General features: G+C 36.8%; 1 long non-coding RNA gene across 3 annotated transcripts in view; it reads left to right on the top strand.

The window, feature by feature from the left end:
* The window catches only part of LOC114015073 (uncharacterized), a 178,172-nt gene that overhangs the window by 86,301 nt on the left and 72,066 nt on the right, over positions 1–19,805 (top strand). The gene's annotated exons all lie outside the window — the stretch shown is intronic.

Raw genomic sequence — 19,805 nt, 5'->3', positions numbered from 1 at the left:
TTCCTGTCTTAATTCACTCTGCAGAAGAGTCATTGCTGTGTTTACTGGGTCTCTACAAATAATCTCATTACTGCCTTTGCAGCTGTTTGAGTTTACTCAAAGGTCAGCTTTGATGTTATTTCTATTTCCAGGTCTCCCTTACATCGTGTTCTGAGATTGACCTTTGACAGAGTGACTGCAGCTGAAAACAGTGGTGTTATAGTGTATTTATAAAACTTTTCTGAATCCCAATGTTTATCTGCTGATTGGATGTGACAAGGGCATTAATTCCCACTTTGTCGAAGTTCTCTGACACAATAAAATGATTGGGCCTAGTTAAAGAGTGGGGGAAAGAGACTTAAAAAAAATAAATTAAAACATTGAAAAGCTAGCCTTGCAAATCTCCTTAGAAATGTGCTGATTCATAATAATGTAGTACAACATTACTTTATCACCTTTTTTTCGTGGTTTCAATAGGTACAAAAATTAGTTAATTACATCCTTATTATGAGAGGATGTGTCTTACAATAAATGGGACACTATTCCTGTCTGAAAAAGATTAATAGGTTATTTCAATCCAGTGCTTACTGGAAATTGGAAAAAGGAAAAAAAAACCCACTTGTTTTGACATTTGCTAAAATGTATCTTAAGTTAAAATTGCAAATATGTTAAAGCAGGAGCTGCTTAGGTTTCTTAATGCCTTAGGTGCACTTTTATGCCTTAATAATCTTGATCCTGTAAGTACTTGCATATCCAAGTTCCAAGTAGTCAACCTTAAGCATGTGAGCAGCTTCATTCAGTTTCAGGATTCTCCTTATGGTCAAAACAGGCAGACAGAAATGTATGTGCTTTGCAGAATTAGGATCTATATTTCCATTATTAGATGTACATATTGATTTTTGAGTGCTAGCCAAGAAAGTCCATTATCTACAGGAATAATAGCCTAAACTTATAATTCTCAAGTCTTTCATTGCTGTTGCTCACTGCCTGGCTTTGTGAAGGGTAGTTGGGGTTTGAAGAGTTCTGGTTTTATACAATTATTTAATATAATGCTTGTGTGCATCTATAACAAGTAGCCACAGTGTTTCCTTAGCCCATATCCTTTTCCATCATCTGTCCCATGCCCAGGTTTGCTGAAGTGCCAGGAGTAACTTTCGCAGTCCTTCGCTGGGAATGCACAGCTTTTCCTGTGGGATTGGCTCATGTGTGGGTACAGAATCCAACTTTATTCTGTAATGATGAAAACCCCAGGGATGTATCTGTCAGGATGAACTCTATTTCTGTTTCTATATTGGTATGGGATAGCACTAACTTTTCACAGGGAATGGTAGAAACTTCAAGAAGGGGCATATATACCGCTGGGTGTGGGCTACAATATGGGGGGCAAATCTGCCTGCCAGTGAAATTCATGGCAAATTCCAAGCCTGCAGGAACCTTGTGCTCCTCTGGAGACACAATACCAGAAAACTGCTTTGCCATCATTATCTTGCTTTCTAGAGCCTGTGATTTGGACGACGTGTTAGAAGCTGAGAGAGGGAAATGTATCTGGAACATCACTGTACTCGTAATCCCTGGAGTCATTTTCATTTTGATTGTTTGGAATGGTTTGAGTACTGCTTTATGCTACATCTGGGGTCAGAGGAAACACAGAATTAGTTGATAATGTCTTCCTTATTTGGTCCAGTTTAACTGCAAGGATGGCATGGAATTTGCATCCGTTTTTTACGGTTTTGTTTACTTCAGCTTTATGATGATTATTGATATGCTATCATAAAACACTTTAATTATGTCTTTTTTGGTACATTTTGTTCTGTTTTCTAAACAGTAATATGAGGTCAAAAAGGAATTCTTAAATAATAACACAGTAGTTTAAGAAATTACATCCTTGCCAAAGCCCTAAAAATTAATCTTTGTGTTTGCTTACCCTTAGTTGGGAAGCTTGTCCAGGAGTCCCAGAAAATTTCTAGTGTACAGATGAACAGGCATTTTACACCTTGGCTAGGATTGACATGAAAAGCTGTTATATACAGTAGATGGTCAGTATACCCATTTTTGTTCCAACATAATAAAACTAATGTTATTTAAGAGTTATTTTATGTACCTGATTCTCACTTCCGAGTTTTTTGTAACTTTAGATCTTAAGTTTCCCTTGCATTGCCTGTGTATCAGCAGGATCCTGTTCTGATAATTTTTACAGAGGTACCGTAAATTTGAATCCTCCAAGAATTAAAGGCTTTTACAAGATTTGTTTTCATGTAAGATTTGGAAGTGAAATCATGTCAAACACATCTCAAGGAAAAGATACTAGAAGCATGCCTTTGTATTTATATAGGATAATATTTCTGAATAGTATTCAGATACCATGATTTTTTTACATAAAGGGTCTCAATGCAGAAGTAATTGGCGTATGATAGCAAGTGTATTAAGAACTGAATGCTTGGGAATTTAGGTACAAATTAAATCTTTTACTAGCATAAAATAGAGGGAATTTATCCCTAAGAAGCAGGTACTGAACTAGGATTGATAACCCATGTGGTATGCAGTAGTTATGTAATCTGAGTTATCTAGACAACCTTTATAGTTAATTAGAGGTGAAGACACATCTATGAAGTGTTGCTAATTTAATTGTAAAGTAAATTTCTAAATAAGTTTCCTGAACTGCACTCCATTGGTGCTTATCTTTCATCACTGGAAATAGAAGTAATCTCTGCATTGGGCTGGATTGGCTCAGATATAGATACCTAAAGTGAACTGGGATGACCTTCACTTCTTTATGGTTATTCCTGGCTCAGCAATGGACAAGCTAGTTGACTTAGAAGAATTCAAATAATTTTGTTAGAAGGTATTTACACAGCAGTTTGCCACTATGATCACTGCAACAATGCAATCAGTTTTGGATAAATTCTTGATCTAATTACTCCATTACTGTATATACAACTCAGTAGACAGTAAGGGAATTGTTTGTTCCCTTTCTTGGTGGCATGCAAGAAGGGTGCTTGCAGAAGAAGTGCATGCTAGAAGTGATTAGTGCTTCTATGACTTGAAGACTTTAGTTTTATCTGACTTCATTTTGGCCACAGAATAGGAATTTGCTTATTTTTTTTCCCAAATACTCAACTTAAACAGTGTTGATTCATTTTGCAGTGGTTTTATATTTTATCAGCTCACAGTGATCTAATGTCTCTCAAAGCCATTTTATAATCAGGAATGTTTGAATATTCCTATTGCAAATACATTATAAAAGTGAAAGGAATAGCTAATGCAAACTTAAAACCAGAAATCATGCTTGTATCTTGTGGCTTTGATATTAGAAAACAGGAAGAAGGAATCCAACAGTAATGCATCTGGAATTAACGCTGTATTATAAAATGTAAGTGATGTCTTCAAGAGGGACTTTTTAAAGTGAAGTTCAGGGTAAAGGTGCCAGATACAGTATTTTTATTTTCAGAATCTTCAAGTTCAGTGAGGTACAGAAAGCACTAAGAGGATTACACTAAGAGGGAAAAGGCTCAGATGCATGTTCAGATTATATGTACTTTAAAAACGTCTTCAGGTTTAGGTATTAGAGATGAGCCCCTGGCTGTTACTTTTAATCTTTTATTGCCAAGTAAAACCTTTCCAGCAGAGAAGAATTCAGGATGTATAATCCTCGTGCATAAACCTGGGATTGTAGCTAACCTTGACAATTACAACCTGTTGTTCTTTTATCATTGTGAAAGATCATCTATATAAACCTGCAAGTTGGGATAGAGAGCCATCAGCTGATATAATCTCTCAGATTTTATCAGCTGTTTTGGTGGTTTTTTTGAGGGAGCTGAGGGGAGAGGTGGTGGTGTTGGGTTTTTTTGACAAACAAGTATTGCCCTTGGAGAGTGCAGCAGTGCATTCCTGCTAAGAGTTTTAGAAGAGTTATTGTGTACTCTTCTGTGTTCTTGATCTTTTGCAGAATGTGGAACAACTTAACTTTCTTTGTAAAGGTTACTTATTTCTTTCCTTCATAGTGGGAAATTTTCAGTGTTTTATGGATAATTCCCATCTGACTTTCTGTCACGCTGTTATATGTTGTGTATAACCATTCAGTCAAGGTATTTTGAATAGAAGAAAGTGTAACAGATGAAAATAATTGAGACCCATTTATGAATTAAACACCTTGGGTAGAGCTTTAGCCCTTTACTATGAATACTTTGTCAAACTATAGTTATAAGAATGATTTTTTGTCAATATAAAAAAGAGGGGGGGGGAAATTTATATTACCTACACTATTGATATGACTGCACTGACATTCTTTATTGAAGTTTTGCCCCCCTAATATTTTTTAATATTATGAAATTTCACTTAGATAACTAGTGAACAAACCCTTTTTTATTTTCTACTTTACATTTTTTTGTTTTACTCTGTAGGCTTTTTAGATGCATTATACTCTTGTCTGCATTTCTCAGTTCTCTAAGTTTATTAAAGGAGAATTTGGTGTTTGTCTTAAGAATGCTTAAAGAAAGCTCATAAGTGCAATAAAGTAAAGGCACCCAATCTGTAATGTGTGATGTAATAGTTTTGTGTGGCACAATAAAACAATCTCTATAATTTCTCTTGCTCTTTGCAAACTTCACAATGTTTTTCAAATTTGTTTGCAACTTTGCTGTAGCTCAGTTATTTTTGTAACTCTCATGGGCTGGTAGTCTTGAACAAACTGTAAAATAAATTGAAAAAGGTTGTCCCCAAAAAGAGTTAATGGTCAGTCATTTCTATAGGTGCTATTTCTTCTGGTTCTGCGTTTTTAAAGATTTCAAATGTGATAAGAGGAGCACGATGTTGACTCTCTATATGCTGTCACAACCACGATGCCTCTTTGTATTCCTGGGAGTTGGTCTGTGATCAACCACTAAATGAAATATTGAAATGTTTAGCCTAAAGTTAATTCATTAATGTTTCTGTGCCTCAGAGATATTTTTTTCTTCATTGCTTGTGCAAATAGGCCAATTCAGTAACTCTTATGTTAAAAAATACCATGTACACAGAAAGACAGCTTTGCGTTGTAAGCCAAAAAAAAGGCATTTTGTATTAATAGATGTAGTTTGTTTGTTAACAAAATAAAATTGTAAGTATAGCAACATTAATTCATTTTGATAGGTTTAGGCAAGGTGTTTTGTGCCTTTGCCACTGAGAAAATGATGGTGGGATGTCCCAGAGAAAATGCCCTTGGAAGCTATTGCTACCACGGATGTTCTGGCCTCTGGCTAATGTATGGCTGATCACTAGATATGTACCCATAGGCTATGGTACTTCTGTGACAACATGAAAAATCAGCCATGAACGTAAACTATATGGGTGTCTGAGCTGGGCTTTGCAGTCTGACTTGTTCGTGTGGCTGTACAATATTTATATTTTGTACGATGTTATAAAAGCTTTAAGGTATCAAAGTTTCGTAATAATTGTATTGGTTATTTTTGGTTTTGTTTCCTCAAAGAACAAAGTGTATCCCTGTCTACGTATTCCTGTATGTTTGGGAGTTTTTTGAGATCGTGAATTCATTTCAGTAGGAAATATAACAAATAACGTAGTTTGTTTTTTTTAAAGTCATTCAAGTCCCATGAAAATATATTGGTTGGTAGAAAGAGTATAGCATGATAAGCACAAGTCTAACTAGGTACCCGGGAATCCATGAAGGAATGAACCCTGTCTCACAGCTGAGCTGTTGAATGACAGATTTTCACCTTGCCTACTTGTACAGTGCAAATCCAACTCCAAGTCATAAATGTGTAAAGAAACTAAGCTTTGCTAGTTCTGTTTTCCCATAACCAGTTGCTCTTTCCATTTGAAGCCTGAATTTCCTCTGTGCAATGCACATTGCTCTGACTTGTGCTGACCAGTGGAGGCTCTGCTACGTTTTGGGACAGCAAACAGGACATTATCGATCTGAACAGAAATACTGTCCCTCCCATTGGTCTTACAAGCACTGATTAATTCCCCGAGGAGATACCATGAAACATCTGTGGCAGTTACCTCTGCAGAGGGCTATATCTAATGAGGGGTTGCCATTTATGACAAGGACCCTGATCTTCCTTGCATCACAATATTGGGGAGCTATACCATCTCTCCTCCCAAAAAGTGTGCAGGAGATGAGAGGAAGGGCAGTTCTTTGGAAGTTTGCATTGGGTGTGGGCTGGAAAAAGACTTGAAAATGCCCATGGAAAGGCAATAATAAGAGTTGACTCTCCTTTCACTGTTTGCACTCTCACTGATTTTGGATATTTCCCTCGTGACAACAACAGCGGTTTTGGTACTTCTTCAAAGTTGAAAGGGCTGGATTGATTTGAATTTCAGAAAGAATTGGGTTTTCTAACCTGGGAATCCATGCAGGAACAATAATCTCTCAGGCTAAAATATAAATAATATATTATAAAAAAATATTCTGTAGTTTAAGTGTTAGGAATTAACAATTCCTAATTGTTAATTAGGAGTTATTCAGTGCTTAGTCCTTTCACTAACATAGAAATAACATGATTGTAATGATTGTACAAGTCACCATGAGGAAAAAATATTCTTGAAATGCTTCCACTGTAAATAAGCTTTTTTAAATTTATTTTATTTATTTTTTTTTTTTGTTAAATACTGCAGGGAAATCTGAGCTGATATTCACAGGGGGCAGGGGAAGTTGGCTTTCGTGTTTGGTTTTGGGTTTTTTCCCCTGTACTCTGACCAAGTGACAGAGAAAGCTTTACTGTGCTTGAAGGAATTCTAGTCTCAGACTTGTAGTCATGGAAGCATAAGCTGATGACAGAAAGTCCTAAGTAAAGACACAACTGAAAACTGGTAGTGAATATTTCCTTGAAAAAGGCATGGTTGAAAGTAATACTAGGATTTAACACAACTCATTGTCCTTATGAATACCCTGTAAATACCATAAGGAATAGAAAAATGATGGAATATCAGAATTTCTGAATGACACAAGTAAGCTGTCTGTCTGAAATTGTTACCACTCCTATATAACTTTAAACTTCATTCACTTAAAATACACCTTTCCAACTCCTCAGATATTCTGGCAAATGACCTTGGTGAGTAAGTTTGCCTGGAGCAGAAATAAGTCTGCATAACGCTCACTTGGTTCTAGGCTTTTATTCAAACTATCTCCTGTTCAAATCAGGATTTGATTATTAGATTTCATTTCTAAGTGATTTTCTCCGTGATTAAGCCCTCTTTTTTTCTCATATTTCTTTGGAAAACAAAATACAGGTTAGATATTTTTAAAAATATTTTCCCATCATTTAGTAACAGTTTCTTTTATTTCCAGTCAGGAATTTTCCTGGCTAGCAAAGTGATACTTTGAAACTTCAGTAACAACAATTTGTTCTCAGCAGGAAACAGATTATCTGTATAGTTTTAATCATCCATTTTTATATCCTGGAGATTGGCTAGTAAGTAGTAAATAATACCGACTTCCATGAGGTTCATAAAAGCTTTAGAGAAATACAGTAGAGGCTATGTGTTCATATCAACATGGATTTTTCTTAATTTTTTACTGTTTGTAGTAATTGCTATATATGCACTTAGACTGTACCACAAAGAATGATGTAAGGGAGAAGTTGATAAACTTGAGTGAGCTCAGTGGAAGGTGACCAAGATGGTCAAGGGTCTGGGGTGAGTGCAAAGAGGCTGTGGGAAGTGAGCTTTAGTCTGGAGTAGAGGAGCTTTGAGGACACCTAATCGCTGCCTTCTAATACCTGTAAAGAGGTTACTACTAGGATGAATCGGGCTCCTTGGGGGTCCATGGTGGGAGAATGAAAGACAATAGTCATAAACTAGAAGAGGAGGTTTAATGATATAAGAGGAAAAACAGTCACTTGAAGGATGATTGAACACTGAAACAAGGTGCCAAAAGGGTTATGGAATCTTCGTCCTTGGAGATTTTGAAGACCTGAAAGGACTGAGCAACTAGGTTCAAATTCAGCAATGACCCAACTCTGAACAGGATTTTGCAGTAGATGAGCTCCTAAGGTCCCTTGCAATGCGAATGATTCTGTGACTTAATGTTTTATTTTTTCCTGTGTCACAAAAGCCTTAAAAAAGCATTTTTATGATCAAGCATTTTCTAGAAGCAATGGAGCTGATGTGATCCTGCATTTCACCGTGCTCTTCCTCCTCTGCTACAATGCAGATGGGGTAAACCAGCTCCCTGTGATGTGTCTTTAACTGGACTGCCTTGATAGGCAACGACAATCCCGGGGTTTGTTCGCTTAACTGACAGCAGAGGGAGCATATTCAAATAAGCGTTCATATTCAAATAAGAGCTCGTATTCAAATAACAGTTCATATTCAAATAAGAGCTCGTATTCAAATAACAGTTCATATTCAAATAAGAGCTCGTATTCAAATTATGGCAACTAGGGTTGAGACAGGGTCCTTGATACCAAGTTACTGGCTGGTGCAGTCATAATTTTATTTCTTGGCAGGGATCCCGTTGGAGATGATGGAAACTCTGGGGGGAGGCTACTACTGCTGTCCTATTCTTGACTCATCCTCTATATACATTATAGCATGATCTGATGCCAAAAATTGCAAATGCTAAGAATGCCAAACTAATTCCTGAAGAAAAGTGGAAGACTGTCTTTTGCCACTTCATTGTGCACTTTGATTGAGAGCAAATATATTTAACCTTTTAGAAAGCTTTGAAAGTTCGGAATGTGTATTTGTGAAGATCAGTACAGCTTGGATTAATTAAACTAGAGTGTATTTTAAAGATATTTCTACATGAAAAGTGGGTGGATATTTCAGTATAAAACTGAAATAGTTTTGATATGCTTTTAAAAAGTGTATTACATACCAGATATTATTAAATTCCTGCTTAGCTCACAGTCACACGCCAAAGACCTATTATTGATGTTCTGAATACTAATTGCTTCCACCACATTATCTTTGTTGTGAAGCTTCACCTCTTGATGAATGTAACCAGTCGCTGAATGCCAAATCAGCCCTATCAAGTTCAAGTCAAAGGTCTGGCAACAACAGAGCCTTTCCACACTCATCAAGTACATTAGCATATTGCCAACTTTATTGCTAAATGTGAACTACTTGTATTGCATGGATTTATCTGAAAGGAGATGGTGATACTGTAAGTAGCACATCATTCAGTCAGCAGAAGGAGTATTTACCCAATTAGCTGGTTTTGCCTCGTATAGTGGTTACACTAACTATTATTTGGAGTTTTGATTTCTGTCAAGAACTACAGGACAAATGACACAAATGGCTCATGAGGGAGGGGGTGTGGGGAGGTTACACTTGAAATTATGTGTCTAAGTGATTTAAAGAGTTTAGTTAAACTGCAATTTAGTTATTTCTGCTAGTCATATATTTTATTTTTTTTACTGATGCACCTAAAGGGAAACGACCTCCTAACTGTGACCAGCCAAAGTCCATTCCTGAAATTTCAGTGTCTGCCTTTTCTAAATTTACTATTCTTACCTATTTTTTTCTATGGTTTATGGGGGAGATTCACAGTACACCTGAAACATGAAAAAGTAAACTGGATCAGTTTTTAACAATCCTATCAAATCTGGGTGTTGATAGACTTTCAAAGTGACCTATGCTCTTTGTATTACTGCAAAGAAATAAAGATATAATAAAGCATCTAATTCTACTGTGAGGCAAAATTGCTTGAAAGCATTTTAATAGACTCTTTATCTTATCATATAAATTCACCTGAGTAAGAGTCTGTCTTGTCATACAGGTCTTGTTATAGTTCCAAGATACATGATAAACAACATAATGCCTCAATTCATTCTCCAAATATGTTATTCTTACCGTATTTGAGTAAAAACTTTAATGCAGATACTAATATTTGATTTTAAAAGGCTTTTTGTTTGGGTTTTTTTATTCTTAGAAGACACACAGGACTCCCTTTGCATCTTAATATTCTGCTTAACTGAGATTCACTTTTTTTTTTCCATTAAAATATTCATTTATTGAGTTGTGAAAAGCAACCCATATACAAAGAATATAACTGGAAGCTGTGATTGAACATAGGACCCTCAGAAGTTCAGCTAAGTAAGGACAGGACAGTCTGAAAACTCCTTTGAATCCACCTAAAAGTGCTTTTGTGTGGAAAACTCATGAAACTGTCATTTTTACAATGTCCAGTATTTTCTGTTGTGGTTGAGCCAGCAATTTGGGAAAAATCTTATCTCATGGTGTTTCCATTTTTAGCCTCAGGTCACAGAGGAAAACACAATGCCTGTGAAAGTTCAGATCCAAACTTTTTCAGAACTTATAAAGTCATTCAGTCCAGTTTTTGGATGTGCTGCTGAAACATTTCTTTTCATGCTTAATTGAATCAAATAATGTTTTGCTGACATTCTACAGTACACAGGTAAACTTAAGTTATGATTTGTTTACCTTTTGCTGTTCTGTAGCATAACAGTCTGAACCATTTCCTGGTATTAAACGTACAGCAGGTTTTTCTTACAGGTGATAAACAGTCTTTGCAGACTGATATTTTTGTCACTTTACCTCTTCATAAGTCGTCCAGAATGATTATTTACGGTTGTGCAGAAAGATGCAATAGCAGAAAACATTCACAGAAATACATATAGAAGATCTATCCGTATTCCCAGTCTAGAATAGCTGTTAGTGAAAAATTTTACTGTAACTTTTTAAGGTCTGAAATTTGCAGTGATGACAGCCGTTGTAACTGACAATGTCCTTTACAGAACACTCCTCTCCATTCCTAATTCTTTCTTATCCTATAGCCAGTGTTTTAAAATGTTGAAACCAAAATACTTTAATGATATTATTGGTATAGCCATTGCTATTTTAAAATGGAGTTTCATGGAAAAAAAAAATTTTGAGCCATTGATTTCTAGCCAAGCTTTAAGCCATCAGCTTCTATAGTAAATGTGCACATTGGAAGCCAAAGCAGTTCAAACTGGACTTTTAGTACATTTAGCTGGCATTGTTTCAGGCTTGGAGTAAAACTTGATATTGCCTCAAAGACTATAGATTTGTTGCAATCTTTGTAGTTCACTGAACTTTTTTTTTTTTTCTGTGCATACATATTTCAAGTAAACTCTGTAGTTATAACAAGTGACACGTTACAGACCCTAAACCGTTGCACTGTGAAATATGCACAGAAAAAAGGACAAATGAAGATATCAAGGGTCTGTTCCATTTTGCACTGAACTGTAAAATGCCACCCTTGTTGTGCAGAAGATCACTGGTTCTGAGCAGGGCTCATTGACTGCTAAGTTGTGGATAGTGTTTCACTTTCTGCAACTGTTAATATCCTGGGTTATCCAGGCATAATGACCTCTCTATTTGTGACACATTGTTGAATTTTCTGGTTCTTTTAACTTATTCAACACCCCCACCCCCCCCCACCCCCCTTTTTTTTTTTTTTTTTTCTTTTTCTCCATTCATCGGAAGGCTGGAAGGAATCTGAATTGAGCCGTGGTACGGGGCTGCTCGCTGCTGGTCAGCCAATTACAGCTGGAATCGGCGGTGGTGGCACATCTGTAGGTGAATATAAGCTAAAGTACACAGGCAAGGTAGATGAATATAAACTAAAGTATACAGGCAAGGTACTCTACATCTGTGCTAGCTTTTCCATTTGTAAGATAATGCATATATCTTGGATAATAGTTTGGGTTTGGTAGTTGTTAAATCTGATGTAGGAAGTAATCCATGCTATAATAATCCATGGTAGGTTATAGCTGATGTGTGATATTTAAGTTCTGACTGCAATTAAATTCCAATTCTGTCACTAATCACTAAATCACAACTGAATCATAATACCTTACCTATTACATATTTTAAATGCTGATAAAGATTTATATACTTGAAGACCTTTGCCGCCTGAAAATATGAAAAGAGAAAAGGGTTACACGTAGCGTGCAGGGTTTGGTTTCCAGATCTGAATCCTTCCTCTGACCCTGTAAGCATCCGAAATCGGTGGAAGTGTACCATCTTGCGTCAGGTTAGGACCTGTGCCTATATTTCTTTTCTTCTCTTTGTTTCCCAACAAAAAAAACAATGTTTGTTTTTATTTCCATAGTATATTCTGGATAACTCTGAGTTTACTCTGGCCCTACAGTGAGTAAGCTGCATTTTGGAGGGCTGTTTTAGCTGCCTCCAACCATAAGTAGAGTATGTTTGTGTATACCTGGAGCATGCCAGGTGTGTAAATACTTATCTTTGACATTGCTGTCTCCCTTCTAATGCCATGTTTTCTGTGAGTCGCTCCCTCACAAGATTTGTAAATCTTGCTAAATTTCACTGACATAACAGAAAAAAAAAAAAAAATTGCTAATTTCGGAGGGCTTTGAAACCCAGCCCCTGTATAATGAATAATGTGGTGGATCTAATATTCAATACCACAGCCTGTTCTCCTAGTATCTATGCATATTTTTGCCTCTGTCATTGAAACGTTCTGAAATTCTTCGCTGGTAAACTTAAGCCTCTGTGATGTGATGAGTTATGTATTATATTTTGGTATTAATCTCTGTCTTTGTATCCTTCAAGAGCCTTAAAAGGATCCATGTACTGTGTTTCTGCCTGGCTCCTGTAAAAGCCCCTGCAAATATATGTGATGCTTACTGTAACTAGGACCAGACCACTGCAGAAGATTCAAAGGGAAATCTCTCCTAATAGATGACACCTGTCACCTTGTTCAGCAGGAGAGAGCACTTGCTCAGATGGCTGTGTTCCCAGTGGCGTAGCTCTGAGGGTCACCGTGCCTTTTACGCCTGGGCTTTATGGAAAAGAAACAGCTGGATGGGATAGGGTGAATTTTTTACTAGACCATTGGGCACATTGATTTTTATTTCCATGGGTATGTAGATCAAATTGAAATAAACTAAAGGGGCCAGTGTGATACCCTGGGACTGTAAGAGATGTCAAGAGTCATAGTAAGTCTGTATATTTCTACTTCTTGCTACTCCCTGTAGAAAAATAGCATGGGGTGTCATTGAGATCTGTCACTCACTGACATTAGGGGAAAAATAACCCCTACCTCTGCTAGATGTTCCCAAGACATGTCCCAGATGAACAAGATTGTGTACTGAACCTAGTTTTGATTTATTTTCATTTAAAGCGAGCGTTATGCAACTCAGACACACACGATCCTGGCTGGCTGACATATCCTTGAGCAACTGTCTGTATATTGGCACGTGGAGAATTCTGTCTTGCCTGCTGTAGGAGGCTACTTCAGAAATGTGTTTTTGTAAACGCCCTGAAACTACAGAACACAAACAGCTTCTGTTTAAAGACTTGATAAAATTGTATCTATTTAAGCAACCTCTGTTCAACTGTCTCAAAAATAAACTATTTAGACCACTACGGAATGTCAAAAATAATAGACAATGAAGAAATTTGGAAAACTGAAATTAAGATAAACAGACCAACATAAACTAAAACCTATATGAAATTTGGACTTTTGAATTTGCCAGGAATATGCTTTCAATGAATTTAAAGATTTTTACATGAATTTTTTTCCTTAAGGCTCAAGGAAAAACTGTGTTATGTAGGTTATTTAAATCTCAGAGAAAATAGGAATATAAACTGCATTTTAAGCATCAGGATCTTATTTTTTTCTATATGTGTGCAGCACCTTTTGGTTTTTGAAGCTTTTTTCAGTTTCAAAAAACTGTATCGAACTTGTGTAAAGATAACTTTATATCACACAGCTTTAGTAGTTCTACCTGTGGAATATAAATTGAAGTTCTGTGACTGATTTTGGTTCAGGTAACATAGATGAACTTTAAATTATCTTATCTAATGTTTTGAGCTTGCCAGATTGACAGAGAGATTGTGGTTCTGGTCATAGTTACAAGTATACAGATTTTTCCTTTCCTTAGCATGCGTTGTGGTCAGCTTCCATATCTGGCATAAAAATCTTGTTCAGTTTCTCCCTTTTGATGTGTAAGGAAGGCTGGTTGTACTGAAAGAGTGACCACAAGGAGTCAGGGGCAGTTGATCCATTTTACGCAGTTTAATTCATAAACTTATTTTCACCTTTTTATTTATTTGATTTTTTTTAACCTATAACTAACTACAAATTCAGAGTGGCTTCAAAAACCTTACTATAAAGTCTTTACATTCCAATGTGTCAGGTTTTCGAAGCTCCACAGTATTTTTTTGCAAACCCTCAGAAAGGTAGGCAATTCTGAGTTTGAAAATCAGCTTTAGATTATAATTCTAGGGGAATGCGATACTTTCAGATTTATTGATGCAACTAGTGAAATAAAATGTTGCATAGGTACATACAGCTCTATATCTTGGGATTCACAGGTCAAATAATATATATGTCTTGAAAATGAATGGGGCTACATTTGGGTGGTGACTGGTCGCTAGTGGTGTTCGTCAGGGTTCAATTCTAGGGCTGGTTCTGTTCATCATCTTCATCAGGCTGCAGGAGTGGAATGCACTGTTAGCAAGGGCGTTGATGATACCAAACCGGGAGGTGCTGTTGAATCTCTCGAGGGATGAAAGGCCTTTGCAGAGCGATCTAGATAGACTGGAGCACTGGGGAATGATACATGGGATTAAATGTGACAAGCCCAAATGCTGGATCCTGCACCTGGGATGGAGTAATGCTGGGCACAGGTATAAATGGGGAGAGGAGCGGGTAGGGAGCAGCCCCGCAGAACGGGGTCTGGGGGCGCTGGGTACAGCAGGGGCAGTGGGTCAGCAGCGTGCCCTGGCAGCCAGGAGGGCGACCACCATCCTGGGGGGCACCAAACACAGCGTAACCAGCTGGTCAAGGGAGAGGATTATCCTGCTGCACGCAGATTGGTGCAGCCTCACCTGGAGCGCTGTGTGCGGTTCTGGGCCCCACAATTTCAGATGCACGTTAAGGTCCTTGAATGCACCCGGACAAGGGCAGCAAAGGTGGTGAATGGGCTGGAAGACATGTCCTATGAGGAGTAGTTAAGGACTTTGGGTTTGTCTACTTTGGAGAAAAGGATGCTGAGGGGTGACCCCACTGTGCTCCACAGCTCCCTGAGGTGGGAACTGGAGAGGGAGGTGCTGAGCTCTTCTCCCTGGTATCTGGCGATAGGATGCACGGGAGTAGTTTAAAGCTGTGGCAGGGCAGGTTTAGATTGGGACGTTAGGAAGCATTTCTTTACGAGAGGATGGTTAAACACTGGAACGGGCTTCCTAGAGGTGGCTGATGCCCCAAGCCTGTCAGTGTTTAAGAGCCATTTGGACAATACCCTTAATATGCTTTAACTTTTGCTCAACTCTGAGTTGGTTTGACTCGGGCGGCTTGACTACGTGATGATCGCTGTAGGTCCCTTCCAACTGAAATATTCTGTTCCAGATAGAAAGGAAAAGTATTTTCAGAAATCGGATTCCTCTTTCCCAATGAATGTGGTCTGGGTTCAAATGCTGTTTAACATTCATTTGAAATGTAATAATTTGGAAGCTGATTCAAAAAATCTAATGTCCCTGCTATCGTATAGAGATAGAAAACTGCTCTGGTTGAGGTAGATCTTCTGTTTCAGTTTGCATTATTATAAAAATAGATTCAATCCTTTTCACTTCAAGAAGCCTTAACACATGGTTTGGTTCCCTTTCCTTTTTATCCAATAGAATAAGCCACAGAAGAGTTGTTATTTCTTTTCACATGTTTATTTACTGCTTTAGATGCTTATTCATGGCATTGGTTTCAGAAATCTAGTGTTTTTCCCTTGCAAAGTCATGCTATTTGAAGTGCAAGTGCCATTTTCTCTACGAATTTGTTGTGTTTTGGTAATGCAAGATATAACTCTTTGAATTCGTCACTTTGTAACAGGGACAAAATCAGCATCTGTTAACAGTGGCTCCATCTGCTGTGAAGTATGGCATTATGTCTGCATTTGCTCAATGCTGGATTTTGTAGAGGTTTTTGGTTTTTTTCTTCAGTGTGTTCCCTTTTTCTATATGAAACCTTCAGTGAATTATGTTTGCTATTTTGCTGTGACGTCGCTATGTTATTTCCTGTGCATGTTATTTTTATAAGTATTTTCTATTTAATGAATAAATAGAAACACATTGTATTTTATGAAAACCTTCTTAAAATTAATGGAACCAGTTCATGATTTTACTTCTGAACTTTGATTTTTTTTTTAATTTTGGTTTTAATGCTTTTTCTTGAATTGTAGTGCACATTTTTTTTCAATTATGTAGTAAACCCAGATTTTAATCTTTGATCAGTATAGTAACCTGTGATAGCTAGAAGTCAGTGTTTAGAAGTGAGTCAACTCTAAAAGAAATCTAAAGAACAATTGGCATCTAAAATGAGCTGTATGCTTCACTGCTCATAAATTTGTTAACAGAAGCTTAAAACGCATTCTGGGACTCAAGCTTGATGTGTTACTAACACATTCTATTAAAATTTAACAAGCACAAAATAAAATGAATTTGTTTATAGAACAAACATGGCAAAAACTTTAGTAAATAGTGAAACATTCTTTGATTAAAGAAGTTAGAGGCATTCTATTTTTAGCGCAGATCATACAACACCTTTGTGCAAAATTAATGTGCTGTCGTGTAGGGAGAATTTTAAAATACAATGCTTAATGTTGTATGGATGAATCTCATTGAGTTTTAATAAAATCCTCTTTCAAAGCAGGTGTCCTAAAAAGTAACAATGAATAACAGCATTTTTTTCCCTCTTCAAGTCTAAGCAGAAATGCCAAATTTAGGAAACCCCCCTCCCTGTGGTTAAGTATAGAAAGTAATTTCAACAGAAGGTTTTTCAAAATAATATTGAATTATTATTTGGTTGTGCTTACTCAAAAAAAAAAAAAAAAAAGAAAAAAAGAAAATAGCCCTTTTAAAATTGTTGATTAAAACAAAATATATTTTCCTGGACAAAAATGGTGCTGAGAGGTTCCTTTCTAGGAAGCTTGGTCAGATCAAGTGCTTGAGTGACAACAAATGTCTGGATGGTGTGAGGGCAATAGTCTGCGGTGCTTCGTGTTGACGGAGGAGCTGTTCTTCATTTGTGTTTGCTACAGGTAGGGATCTCAGTCAGCAGCTTGTTTGAAGGCTGATTTGTAGATTAGCTGGTTCATACAAGCTGCCATCAGGAATTCAGGGACAGCAATGGAAGGGTGGTAGAATACTCGGAAGTGTGGATTTACCTCCAGCAGTTGTCTTCTCTTCAAATAAATAAGAGGTGGGTTTGCATTACTGTACCAGTGGGTTATACCCAGTGATTTGTGCCCCTGAAGATTCTTTAAATAGTACCTTTTTCTGACCATTTGAGCATTCTGAAGACATTCACAGAAGTGTTGGGAATGTCTGCAGCATTGTATACCGTTAACCTCAGGAAAATTGCAGAGAACCACTGTCCAGCAGGATGTCAATAGCAGCTGCCCCTCTCTAGCACTAACCCCCCATTTCATCCTTCCATCTGGACATTAGATTAGGTTCTGTTACTTGCACAACACCAACAGTCTGATGAGATGGAGACCGTGTTTCCATTGCTTTGTCTGTTATCTGGAATTATGCTAGAATGACTCGGATCATCATTAAATAAAAACAGAGTTGTGAGCTTACTATTCTTTATTTCATTATGCACACTTATTTTGATTTACTTAAAAATTATGGTAGTTTGTATATCATGAGGGGAGCGGTTCTAAAGCTTCTGAGAGTTAACCATAACACTGTTTGGTTCTAGCTTGTATTGGTTTTTATCAGGAACAAATACTACTAGTAGTAGGCGTCTCGGGAAAATGGTATATTTCCCTACATATTGCCTATCACATTCACTTTATCTGTAGTGTCATGTTATTTTAAGTTGCAGCATATGTAGGCCAACAAAAGCTGACATGAAGGAAAGCAGCATAATACAGTGTAATGATATGTGACACGTTCAGATTGAGAAGGAAACTCACTTTCTTGGAACTAATACCTACTACTTACTGTGTTTGCCATTAATATAATCTTCCCTATGCATACAGTTTCGCCTGTAAAAATGGTATGGTTTACTTATGCCAGAGAATACTAACTTGTACTGAAAAAAAATTAAAATCATTGAGTAACTTTTTAATGCATGTTGATTAATAATTCAATTCTGATATTGCTTTCCAGATTCCCAAACTATCCTTATGCAGCAACAACAAATTAATCTTGATATTTTCCCCTGTAGACTTTTAATTAAGACTAATATTTAATGATATCCATATTTTTGATGTCATGTATTCTTTTCATGTAAAACTTATGGATCACTTACATTAAAAGTATAAGTCAATAAAAAAGATAAGTACATTAAAAAAGTATAAGTAAATAGAAGTATAAAGTCATTTATCAATTCTATAAAGTAAACCAGATAAGCTGATTGTGTTCTCTAACATACTTTGAGTTTGAACGTGTATTTCACGGTAGATTTCAGTGGTGTGCATTGAAAACAAAGTGTGTCCTAGGCATGGTGGAATACATTTTGGATTAGAAATAAAACTTTCCAAGACATTGTAATTGTGTAAGGATTGAACTAACCAGGAAATTATTTTTTTTGCCCTAGGAAGGTTTGAGGGTTTTGTTGCATTCTGCAGTGGGAGTTTGTTTTGACTCCTCACTTTCCTGAAGAACAGAGGTTCCCTGGAATACCTATAGAATTTTTTCCACGTAAAGGAAATGCAGACGTATAGTCCTTGAGCTGAATGAAGCAGGGATGGGGACTCCCACACTACTCCTGTGCTGCCTAGCAATCTGCCACAAGTGTGCCACAGTGAGCTGGGTTTGAGTACAAATATGGGGAATAACAGTAATTTTACTGTGTTAATTTTAACTTAGGTCAGTCTCCCCTTGTATCTGTTGCATGGCTGCCAAAGGCTTTCTTCTGGCACAGCAACAGCGATGCTATAGGGTCAGGCAGAAAAGGTGAAAATGTGAGAAAGAAGGAAACTAGAATCACTTTTCTTAGCAGGACTGGTAAGTGAAGTGAGCATGAAGTGCTTGGAGAGGAAGAATTTATCTAAAGAAATAGAATCTTAGCTCATCATTCATGCAGGCAAGTCTGGAAAATATACCAGAAATCTAAGTTAGTGTATATCATCTGAATTAAAATGCAGGTGGAACTATGAAGCAGGAGAGAAAAGTTTCATAATATATTGTCTGTACAAGGCGATAAACAGGAAGATGGTTAGTATTACTGATTGGTGAAGAATATTTTTCTTAAGAAATAAAACCACTCCACTCTTTGCTGTACCCTTGCCGTCGAAGGGATTTATTTTAAAGTAAAATATAAGTGGTTCTAAATTTAAAACGTCAGCACTTATGGGAAAAGTCTGACAGAAGACCAGAGAAAAAGTGGCACAACTGAAGTGAAAACCAGAGCTTTACTGTTAGGAATATCCAGTAAAATTCAAGATCAAGCCAACAAAATATTTTAATATTACGAAATATTCTTAAGATATGAGCAAAAAAGTCTTGAGTGTAGGTTTCAGGTTTGGTATTCTGCTTTCCACTCGAGCTCAGAAGTTCCACTGACCTAGCGGGACGTTCGTGCAGAATTGGCTTTGGAAAATATGCCCCAGTGCTGAAATACTGTTTACCTGCCTTATATATGAAATTGCTTATGTTAATTTACTAATGAGTGATGGAACAGGAAAAGATGGCTTTTCTTGTACTGGAGACACTTCATTCTGTAATCATGAGGGTTTAATCAATTATTGATTTCTTTTTGCTACTGTTAACTGTCACAGTATTTGAACAGCTCTCATTTTTGGTCTAATTTAGTGTGGTTAATATCTATACATTTTCTATTAAAAGTAGTACAGGTGCTCACAGAACTTCAAACTACACTTTTCATTATAAATAAAAAAAAAGTTTAATATAAAGGAAGATTCTGC

Source organism: Falco cherrug, chromosome 10 (assembly GCF_023634085.1).
Source record: "Falco cherrug isolate bFalChe1 chromosome 10, bFalChe1.pri, whole genome shotgun sequence".
In the NCBI taxonomy this organism is placed as follows: Eukaryota; Metazoa; Chordata; class Aves; order Falconiformes; family Falconidae; genus Falco; species Falco cherrug.
Note: the sequence above shows the minus strand (reverse complement) of the source record. Positions and strands in the feature narration are given on the sequence as shown.